Source organism: Monodelphis domestica, chromosome 5, assembly GCF_027887165.1.
Source record: "Monodelphis domestica isolate mMonDom1 chromosome 5, mMonDom1.pri, whole genome shotgun sequence".
NCBI lineage: Eukaryota > Metazoa > Chordata > Mammalia > Didelphimorphia > Didelphidae > Monodelphis > Monodelphis domestica.
The window spans coordinates 189,156,063-189,168,475 of NC_077231.1; the positions used below are offsets into that span (position 1 = coordinate 189,156,063).

The 12,413-nt window shown below is 35.1% G+C and overlaps 1 pseudogene; it reads right to left on the reverse strand.

Annotated features, from left to right (window-relative positions):
• Window positions 1-512: 512 nt before the first annotated feature.
• LOC100015700 (eukaryotic translation initiation factor 6-like) overlaps window positions 513-12,413 on the reverse strand; it is a 35,074-nt pseudogene continuing 23,173 nt past the window's right edge.

A 12,413-nucleotide genomic window follows, 5' to 3' on the forward strand; every position in this document is an offset into this window, starting at 1 on the left:
AAGGTAATTAAGAAGGGGGAAAAAACCAACCAAACAAAAAACTTTTTTTAAGGGACCCATTAAATTCAAATAATTTGTATTCCTATAAGAAAATAAGATATTGGTAACTTAAAAGTTGTTATTATCATCAGGGTAGCTAGAAGAAATATACTTAGAGGTTACATTAACAAACTGTATAGGATTATATGTCAAATGTGTATATATATATATATATATATATATATATATATATATATATATATATATATATAAACTTAGGGTAAAAAAGAGGATAATACTAAGAGAAATTGGAAAAGAGATAAAATGGGGTAAACATATATTTCATAATGAAGTGCATGTAGGGAGGAGAAAACCAATATAATAAAAGGGTGAAAGAAGTTGGAGGCAGTCTCCAAGAAAATTTTAGTCATTGCAGTAGGAAGGATCAGAAAGGTTCAAATGGAAGGAAAATCTCCAACAGTAAATTCAATCATCATCATCAACATCATTATCAACATCATCAACATTTTTTGTCATGAACAACTGTCATCAATGTCATCATCATCAATAATAACATCATCAACAACATCAACAATGTCATCATCATCGACAGCAGCAGCAACACCATCATCGTCATCAGCAACACTATCATCAACATCATAGTCATCAACAGCATTACCAAGCAACACAATCAACAACAACATCATTAACATCTTCAACAACATCATCCATATCATCAACATCATCATCAATGTCATCAACAACAACATCATCATCATCATCTTCAACAACATCATCCACATCATCAACAATACTATCAACATCAACATCATCATAAACATCATTGATGTCATCAACATAATCAGCAGCAGCAGCAACATCACCAACATCAACTTTATAGACATCATCATCAAAATCAACATCTAATTATCCATCTTTTCTTGGCCCAGGAAAAATTTTTTTGCTGGGTGGCCTAACCTAATAGCATACTATGATTACTGAATGAGAACCAAAAGACCTAAACTTTAGCCTTGAGTGCCACTTTGTGTCCTTTGGGGATAAAAAGAAAGCCTTCTTTTTCTTAAAATCAGTTACCTCATTTATGTATGAGTGAAGCTTACCTGGACTCTGCATTTAGTTAATCAATTAAATCAAAGAATAAACCAGATGTAAACAAGGAAAGAAAAAAAAAAGAATTAGCAAGTATCATCTGCAAAGGGGATTAGTTAGAAGCCTTCTCAGATTTCAGAACAGGGATTGTTTCTGTATTCTGAGCATGTAACAGAGACCTTCTTAGATAGTTGGACAAAATATTGTGTTTGATTCTGAGAATAAGAAGACAAAAGTAATGTTAACCATAAGATCACATTGAAATTTTCCCTCCATAATTTCCTAAGTTTTGTCTTGATTGACTTTAAATGTCTAGGCATATCCAAGCTAGAGGGTTTCTTTTTCAGGATCCTGGAAGATATCCTTCTCAATGTCTAAGTAGATGAGGATTCTTTATGGATATTTCCAGTTTGTCCATGAAATTTTGCGCATCATATTTTTTGGTCACCAAGCATTTACTAAAGTACTGTCAATCCCTATAAATTGTGGAATGCCACAATGATCCCACAATAATATTGTATAAATGGATATTTTGAATCTTTGACTTCATTCCCCAGAAGTCCTTAGTATTTACCAAAATTCCCTATAATATCTCTTGTGTCTCCACATTGGTGAGATCACATTATTGGTATTTAATGGGGGTAACACCTCCCACACTCTCTTTTTGGGGGATGATTTAGCAATCAGCAGTGATGGTGGTGAGTGGGGATTTAAAAAATGTCTCACCAGCCATGGGCATGTGGTTTTTAATTTGTGTCCTCTTTATTCCTTGATTTCTAATGATCTTTAATAAACCTCCTAAACTATAATATCTTTATTATTAGAGATATAATTTTAATTTTTTACAGTTGGTGACCAAAAGGGACTAGAAAAAAAAACCTCTCAATTTTTTTAAGGTAGCCTAGATGATTTTTTAAGCCACATTTCTCTTGCCAAGGCTTTTCACCCACCCTCACAAACTAAGAGAGAACACGAACTCTCTTTGGAACTGTTGCCTTTTTTCTTTTCCTACTTTTTTGCTGGTTGCTTGCCCTCCCTATGGGCCTGGCTGTTTTCAGTTTGAGGATTTTTGCCCATCTGCTTGAGTTCCTCAATTCCTGCCTGCTGACTCTACCATTGCTTATACTGCTTCCTGGTGACCCCAACCCTGATTACTCATCCAGCCTGGCCATAGCCCCAGCCTCTGACCTCCAGAAATCCTCCTCTTGATCTCCAGCTCTGCTCCTAAAAATGGCCTCCAACTGGACCCCAACTCCTACCTCTGTTGCTGATTGCTGCCACCAACAAACTAGGAGTCAGGGCAGATGGTAAGAAACTGGTGTGTCCTTTCCTTAGGCCACAATTATCCTACACATGGCAGGGGACATGGAAGTGGAGGTGGGGGAGAAAAAAGACACTCTTCCAAATAGGAAGTTGATTACAAGCATGGGGTATTCTATGAAAGAGCAGTGTGTTACCTATTTCAAACAGTTTCCAGCTTTAGGTTTTTTTTTTCATGAGTGCACTGATCCTTTTACTTATCTTACCTGAGATTCAGGGGAGAAATTCATCTCCCTGCAACTCTTTGCTATTTGTGGCTGCCCAGTTTGAGATACCTAAAACCCATGTTCTCACTTGCTATGGGAGATCCCACAGTACTGACAAAAGGAATCTCAACTGATGAAAAAAGAAACTTTAAGGAGACTAGAGGCAAAATATTTGAGCCTTTTAAGACTCCAATGTTTTATAAAAGCCCATGTATTTTATTGTATTTTGCTAATTGTTTTAAGATTTAAATTTGTTGGTTTTCAGTTCATTTTTAATGTATTCAATACTATCCTGTTACACTGAATCATTTTAATGTACTGGGTTTTAACTACTGTATATATTCTGTTGCTTTTCCCCTTTAACTATACTGAACAAATATTATTGAATAAGCCCATATTAAAAAAAAACAGCTTTTTTTCCATTTTGGCTTTGTAAATTGTCAAATAGAGGATGGATGGACTTCATCAAAATTGGTTTCAATTGTATAATAACCTTTGGTAAATTTAATGAGCTAAATATCTCAAATTGATTTTAAGGGATCTTCAAATATGAATTTTAGACTTTTTTCAACAACTCTGATCATTTTGTCTGCCTCTAACAGGAGGTAAGGTTCATTTTAGTTACTGAAGTGAAGTACAGTTATAATTCCAACCTCCCAATGGAACATTACAGTCTCATACCAAAGGAGGGGGGAAGTTGAATCCAGGGCATAGTAGCTCTGGATGGCTCCCAAAATAGGGGCATTTCTCATTTGTAATGCCTCAGCTCACTTTACCCTTTCACCAGAACGATCTCCATATTCTTCGTGACATTCTTAGACCCAACATAAACAATATGGAGATTTTGATTTTTCTAGATCCCTATGCAATATTTTTGTAATGATGACAGTAATAGATTTTTTTAAAATATCACAGACAAGGTTGAAACATTGCTACACATGAAAAAGTTATGACAAGTTTCCATTAGCTTCTAAGGTTTTTTTTTCTTTAAATGTCATACAGCAACTTACGTGAATATGATAATGGGTTTGATTGCTATTGTGATCAAATGGACTATTATAACTTTGGGGATACTGACACTTTTGAATATGCATTACATGCTGTACTACTGTTTTTTATTTAAAAAATTGTTACTTTGTGGAAATCATTTGCTTTTCACTCACAGTGGATCATGGCCAGGTTTGAAGAGGTAATGGATCTCATTTTGGTGAGAAACCTTTGTATTCGACCTTGCCTTACCTGACAAAGTGTGTCAATGATTATAAGCTATATATAATTTTTTTATTTTTAAAACTTTTATTATTGTTTTTGCTTGCATGTGTAATATACTATTTCAGTTTTTTTAAATTTTCTCTCCTTTTGTACTTGAAGCACATATTACCAGTATTGAAATTTTCTTTAACTTTTTTGATTTTGCGGTAATATAAGTTTAAAATATATTTGCCTTAATGTCAATGCATACCCCAAAAGCTTTAGACTATAAAAATGATGCCATTGACTGTTTAAAAAATTTATGGGACTTTGCTTAATGATTCTGTCTGATTCCAGAAGAGAATTCCAAAAGAGCGATTGCATAGTGCCAAAGAAGCACAAAGCTACTTGCATAGTGCCAATCAAGCCCAAGGTCAACGAGACCTAACCAATCCTACATGGATTGATGACATTCTGTGCAAAGAGCTCAAGAACTTGATCATATGTGAGACTTGAGGTTGCAGCCCTTGACATATGTTAAGATGCAGGACTTCCTTGTTACACATTCTCTATATCAAATTCGTAAACATCAATTATTCTGTCTCCAGGATCCCTGGGAAAATACGTAAAAATCAGACCAAAGAATGACACTTCACTATCAGTCCTTTTTTATCTTTTATAGTATGGCAACTCGTGTAGTGTTGGCTGCAAATGGGTAAGTGAAATATTATTACAATTTTTCCTTCAGACTTGTGGGATAGACATTACTTTAATTGGGCCCTGATTCAGGGACTTTTATAGATGTATTTTTCTTTTACTTAGAATTTTTACACATAAGACTTTAATAGTCTATATTTCATCCAGAAGCTATCTTTTCTCTTTTATTTGGATTTTTTAAAATATTTTTATTTCTCTTGCCAAATGATTTATATACCTCATAACTCAGTCATGCATTCCTAAGTGATCCCTGTGTTTTTCAACACCCTCTTCTGGAGGAAATGTATAATTATTCTAAATTGCAAATTCTTTTTGAGAGTAATTTTAGGATAAGAAACAGGCTACCTCTCTAAATCCAGAAAGTGAATTGTTTGGAGAAGAAACCATTAAGATGCTTTCACAGATAACACACTGCACCAGAAGATCCAGAGTGAAATTTGGGGTGTGGTGATTTGAACTGTGTGGGGTTTAAATGCATTTGTTTTGTATGTATACTCTTATGTGTAGGAGACTACCCCATAATTGGCTTTTTGTCAATGCATCTAACAATCATTGGTTTTTCTCTCTTTTCCTCTTATCATCAAATTATTATAATTCCAAAGTTGTTATGTTTATAAGACCCACTGGAGAGACTAGTCTTCCTTGGGTCTCAGGGGGGGAATGTATAAATGGAAATTTGGAAGCTTTGACTTCATTACCCAGAAGTCCTTAGTATTTCCCCAAATTCCCTATAATCTCCCCTGCATTTCCCCATTGGCGAGATCACGTTTTTGGTATTTAACTGGTGGCAATGCCTCTCACACTCTCTTTTTGGGGGGATGATATAGCAATCAGCAGTGATGGTGGTGAGTAGGGATTTTTTAAATGGCTAGCCAGCCATGGTGTGGAAAGGAAACAAGACTGACAATTGGTGGGGGAAGGGGCAACTGGGGATGGCAGTTGGGTTTTGTGACTAGCACTTCCTTCCTGCCCGAGTGGGCTTCCTCCCTAGTGTTGAAGGAGGGAGGAGCTCATTTCAGCCCAGTCTGGAGTGGAGTACCTCTACTCTGTTCAGCCTGAAGACACAGGCTTCTGAAGGTTAGAACTGTTCTTGTTTTCTTTATGTCTACTACTAAGTTTCTGAATTTGACAAAGCTAACACAGATATAGAGTAAATGGGAGGGGGAGAAACCCTCCACCAGCCTTTGAGATTTGGCCTCAACTCTGAAGCAGGGAAAACTCCAACCTTATGTAGGGGCATCCCTCGCCTCTTTCCTGATACCTCTCCTATCCAAACTGGTTATTAAATTTTATTTTATTTGAATTCGCAGTCAGATAAGTGGACTGTTTTTTTTCTGGGGCATAGAGGGAGCTGAACATCAGTTCAGTCATTCAACGACAAACCATCCTTATTAGACCCCTGCTGCTTCCTCTCAGCAGGGGGCATCTCTCTCCTTTGCCCCAGCAGCAATATTCCCTCTCTCCCTTCTGTGAATCTTGAAATTTCTCAGACTTGTGAATGTTAAAAAATTCCCCATTGGGGAATTTTCCATTGGGACAATTCCCTATTGGAACATTTTAAACAGTGAAGCTACTTAGATCTAAAATGTGAGAACTCTACTTAGATCAGAAATGTGAAGACCTCTACTCCACCTGTACTTAAGACTGCTTTAGGGGAGAAAACTCTTTGCTGAACAATGAAAAGTACTTAAACCCATACTTATAGTAAGACAAAAAAAGTTCTTAAGCTATGCCTATTTTTAGAACTAATACAAAGGGGTGCTAAGTACCTATAAAAGTCAAGCAACTTGTGAATTTACAAGGAACAAAGAGCTGAGAAACTTACTCAGAACTTTCCTGGTGTGAATTACTCAAAAGTTCACACCTTCTTAGGTGTGAACTAAGAATGGTCTGTCCTTTGAAAAACATCTACTGTGATTGGTAGATGTAAGAATTTAGGGGAGGTGACAAAGGAGAAAATGCTCTTTAAAAGGAGATGAAAAGCTCTCTCAAAAACAGTCAGCTGGGAAAGACTGCCTTGAAGGGTCTCTCTGGAGACTCTCTTGGGGACATTTCAGATTAAGGATTGAGCTGGTGAAGTCAGCTGAGATTGAGCTGGCCTGGTGTCACTAGAATCCTTGCTTGGACAGATCTTGTGGTGAGTGATTAAGGACTGACTGATCTTTTCTCTTAGTGCTTAGGCCTGGGTTGGCCAGGACTGACCAGGGCCAGCTTATCTTTTTCTCATTATTTCCTTTTTCTCTCTTTCTCTCTTTCTTTAATTCCTCATCGTATTAATTAAAATCTCTATAAAACCCAGTTGACTTGGGTATATTTCATAATTGGGAATATTTCCCTGGCGGCCACCTTATATATTGATTTAAAAACAAGACACTGTAGTGAAAACATATTTTCTGCGGTCACAATTTATTCATCCACTCTTTATATCTATCACAATTTATATCTTCCACTATTTTAATCACTACACTTTATAACCTCAACCATTTTAACTCTTACACTTCAACTCCTCCATACCCTACTACAGACCTTCCATTTATCCCCTATTTTTCCAATACCCCCATCCTTTCCCAATACCCATTACAATGGGCATGTGGTTTTTAATTGTATCCTCTTTATTCCTTGATTACTAATGATCTTTAATAAACTTCCTAAACTATGATATTTTTTTATTATTAGAGATATAATAATAGATTTTACAATATCCATAATGAACCATTCTCATCACATTCAATATATTTCACCAGTTAATGCATCTTGTCTAATGGTCAGTTAGGAACAAATATATTTTCTATAAGTCAGTCAGTCAGTCAGTCAGTCAGTCCATAACATATTTATTAAGCTCCTACTAGGAGCTAGATACTGCACTCTGCACTATGGCTATGAAGAAAGGCAAAAGGTTATCTTCTCTCATAGAGATCATCAAAGAGAAGTTTATAGAGCACACACAAACACAAACAGATAAAGACTTGTCTCTGTGTGTGTACCTGGGCAAAACTCTGAAAATAAGACAATAAGCTCGGCCCACAGCTCAGCAAATGATTTGAGACAGTGAGGAAAAAAATTGTTATCAGACTCATTAAAATTCAGGAAATTATGCATCACATTCTTTGATCTTAAGCCCTCAGTGCCACAAAAGCACAATTTTTTAGACATCAACATTCTCTGGGATATATTAAGAAATTTATCTAATGCTCTAGCCCTTCAAGTCTAGCCAATAACTCAGGTTCTTAAGGTAGGGTACAATAGGATTCATATATGGTTGAATTTCATTGAATAAATTGACACTTTTACATGATTGTTGATGAAGGGAGAGCATATTTAATTGAAAAAAATTCAAATGCCTAAACTTTGGAATGCTAATTAGAATGGCATGTAAATTGAAGTTATACTTTTAAGAGTAACCCTACAGATAAAAATAATATTTTTTTCAGAGCAGGTGAGGGCATAGATTATTGACTAATATTTGTCCTAAATTGTCCTAAAATTTGTCCTAAATGAAGATACCAAAGCAAAGCCGAAGGAGAAATTAAAAGAAATCCTAGTTGCTGCTGAGTCCTAAGACCAGAAGAACAGAGCCTGCTGCTGTGTCTGTCAACATTGAAACCAAGAGAAGAGTGTGGAAGTGAGAAACTGGGAATGGTTTGCAGTGGAACTCGAGTAGCTGGGACTGCTGACCTGTCATTTAAACAAGAACATTCTATTTGGAATGTGACCAGGAGAGACTGTTTAAAAAAAACATCTGACCAACTGAAGTGTGGACTCTCTTTCCTTTGGAGACAAAAAGGAGAGGAGTCTCTTTGGGCTTTTGAGACAGAAAGGAGTCTGAGGTCTCTTGGCTTTGAGACAGAAGGAAAGAAGGACAAAGTCAAACTCTCTATGATTTCTCTGCTGTGATATAGTGCCTGAAATTCCAGACCTATCAGCCCATTTTCCCAAACTAAACTATATTCCACCATCCTCCAAACTAAGAATTTTTCTTAAACCTCAAACCCTCTTTCCTTCCAGTTCCCTATCCTTCCCTTCTTCCCCAATAAACCTCTTACTTAATCTTAGAGAAAAGAAAGAGTATTTTATTTGAGACATCATAAAACTAACCCTGAGCTGATAAAGAAAGAGAAAACAGATAAGGGACAATGAAAAGGTGATGCAAGAAATTGAATCTGTGAGTGCTGAGAAGTGCAAACCAAGTAAACGATCAAGTGACAGGTAGAGACAAGTAAAAGAGCTTGATGAAGAAGTTAAAAACATCATTTCTCAAATAAAAACTGAGGTAGGAGACTTAGAGAGAAACTGTATAGTAACCTCTCATGAAAAAAGTAGAAATCAAGTGAAAACATACTTGGAAAACTTTTTCCCCATGTAGATTGGGCACAGAGATTGAATTTTGTAAAAGAAAAAGCCAGAAAAATTCACATAAACTCAAACAGGAGTTAGTAAAAGATTCAGAGAAACAAAATTCCAGTTCCATGCAGCAAAATGACTGTAGCAGAAAAGCAAAGCACATGGTTACTGTTTCTAATGAGATTAAAGGAGCTGTAGATGATTTGGAGACACTTACAGATTTACATGAAAACCCACAAAACACATTTAATTCTTCAAATAGCTATATGGCACAGATCTCCTTAGGAAAAAAAAAAAACATCTAGTTTGAATCCAGAAGCTGAAAGTTTCCATCCTAAAGTGAATAATTTAGAAATAAAAAATTTAATGAAAATGAAGCTGAAATTACATTTGAAAAAAATAATCATATTCAAAATAATGGAGGTGGAATAACAGATAAATTTGAAGATATGAATAGAATGCAGCACTTAGCAACTGATAGGACAACCAAGGATTCAAATGACAGACTTGAAACCAACATTCCAAGTGGAGGAGGGGAGTCTGGCCAAGTAACATTATATGAGATTAACCATAGCAATGATTTAAATTCATTTTCCAATGAAGTAGAAGATATAGTACAATCAATCTTAGATAAAGATCTCATAGGAAATGATTTAAATAAAGAAGATTTAACTAGTTCAACCATACAGCTGGCAGAAGGTAGCAAAGAAGTGCAGAGTGTTTCGATAAAAATAAATACTATAGCTACATAAAAGCCAGAAACATATGTATGGAGTAATGTGGGGAAGAATGCATGCACACATGCTTATGATACAGGGGGAAATGCAGCTGTAATAAACTCATTCCCAGGAAATAACATCATAGAGAGAGAGGTTTCTATCTCTATACAGTCAAAAGAGAGTGAAGATGAACAAAAACTTCAGGCTGATGATAGGGTAGAACTTATGAATTTTAGGAACAGCATTGCATATTTGCAAGAAGCAGTTACCCCCATAACATCAAGTTTATCACCTCAAAATACAAATCTAAAGCTTATCAATGAGAAACAACCAGAAACAGATTTGGGTAAGATAAAAGCCAGTGACGTAGGGTTAGATCAACACAGAAAACCAGATTTAACAACATCTGCCACAATTTTACATGGCACTGAACAAAATCCAATAAATAACATAAGGATTACAAAATTCATTGACTCAGAATCTGAAACAAATTTGGAAGAAATACTAGATGGTGTAATAATAATGGAACAAAATAGTGATCTATAACAAGAACCCGATGAATTTTACAAGCTTTATGAGGAAGTGGACAGAGATTGGGATGTGTGGGACACAAAGGGGCAAAGCAAATATCTGAAACCAGAACAATCAAAATCTTATGAATATGATGATAATGATGAGATCTTTGGGCACAGAACAAGTTGTTTATCATTGGAGGAACTCTTTGCTAGATTAGGAGCTGATAATCATGAAGACTTTATAGAGAAATTGAATTACATGGCTTATATAGATACTGATTATGAATGGGAAGAAAGATATTAAAGAAAAAGTTGGAGGGGAGATAGATATACAATTTCACATCTATTCTCTAACTTCAAAAACATGACAAATACCATCTTTGCAGTAAGACTTAAACCAAGGTTAGTTTGAGTTCCATAGGGTAACATACAACACAGAACCTTGTGAGAATAAATACTAGTCTTAGGTATAAAAAGAAAAACAGAAAAATATTCTGGCAAAATAACAACTATGGAATTTAATCACAACAAGAAAACTTCTAAGCTTTTAGTAGAAAACTCCAACTTCATAACTATGACAAAATATGCAGTAATGGAAGATAGGAAACACCTAGGATGCTATTGAAGCATCTACTCACATTGAAGGAGTGGTTATCAAAGACTTTAGCACCAACTTATAAATGAGAACTGAAACAGGTTGTCCATATCTCTCAACCTTCATCCTAAAAAAATCTCTACTGGGGGGGAGGGAGGGAAGAGAGGGAGGGTATACCATGAAGATATTACCTCATGGTTTCAGATACCTCACCAGAAACAACAATGTAGTCATGTAATCAATGAAGAAGCAATTAAAAAGGAAGGGATGAGGAAGGGAGGAAAGGGAGGAAGGGAGGAATGGAGAAGCTCTCATCTTTAGTTACCATTTATCATTCAAATAATTCCTTATTACAAGAGAGATTATGAGATTAACCAATAGACATACAGAGTGGAAAGAAAGAGAGGGAGAAAAAAGAGAGAAAATGAGAGGCAGAGATAGTTAAAAAAAAACATGTGCATATTCAAACATCTTCCAGAACTTTTAGAATAATTAAATCACTTTTTTTTCCTCTTGGCTAGAGTCCTTATAAAGTTTAGGGTTAAAAATAAAATCACATCTTCTGCATTTCAAGCTTTAGGCAAGATCCAAACATCAATAGAGATTATGCCCCATTTTAAGGGACAGGTTAGTTAGAGTAAGGTGGTCCAATATCTCGTTATAAATTAAAAAAAAATCTTATCAATCCCATCTTGTGTCTCCTTAATTATTACTCCTTTAAGACTCAATCTTCTGGATAGAGCTAAGTGGTTCATAGCCAAGCTATTACAACCTTAATTCTAGTTACCAATGAATTAATTGATAATTAAGCTCTGTTAAGAATAATTCAATAGGCAGGTTCCTAAGAATGTAAAATATTCAGTATATATTATATTACCAAAGATGACTTGAACACATGGGATATTATGAAATTCATTGCCTTTATGTACCTCATTACATGAGGACACATATGATGTAGAAAAACAGTTCAGCTATTTATTTATCAGGAATAAGGCTTACCAGCTTCACAGCCAGATTGCTCTTCAGGTATCCATAAAATATTTTAGAAGCACATTATATCCACAGCACTTAGCACATTGATTGGTACCTAGAAAATGCTTAATAAGTGCTTGTTAACTGATTGACATTGATTTGATACTCTATGGAGGATATATAGAAAGATATGGACAACCACACTAAAGAAAGGTAAAGGTTAGACGGTTGTTATTCGCTCTAGTTAAAGGGCTATTCATGCAATGAAATTACAGACTCATTGAAGTATTCAAGTAATAATAGCCTTTTTCACTATTCAGAAGACCAGTGATCATTGTTATCAGTGTTTCAAGGATTATAGGTAGAGTACTGATATTTTCAGTCATACTGAAACACAGAAGCAATTTTATTGTATCAATTAGTCAAAATATATTGAACAATTATAGTGGGAAGAAAATACTACCAGGAGTTATCATTTCCAAGTAGTGGTTAGAGATTTTATCTATGTAAATTATACATCTTCTTATATGCATTATAAATCAGAGGTAACTAGTAGAGAGCCAATATTAATATGTCTGAGAGGCTATAAGAAAATATTTATGTTTATGTGTTATATTTATATAAAAAATTATTTTACTTTGTATAGTAAATCCACTACTTATTTTTATCAGTTTTAGTTTTGACCTAAATAATGTACTAATAATAGGCTCTATGTATTGATTTCCAGAATAATTACATGATTCTAAAA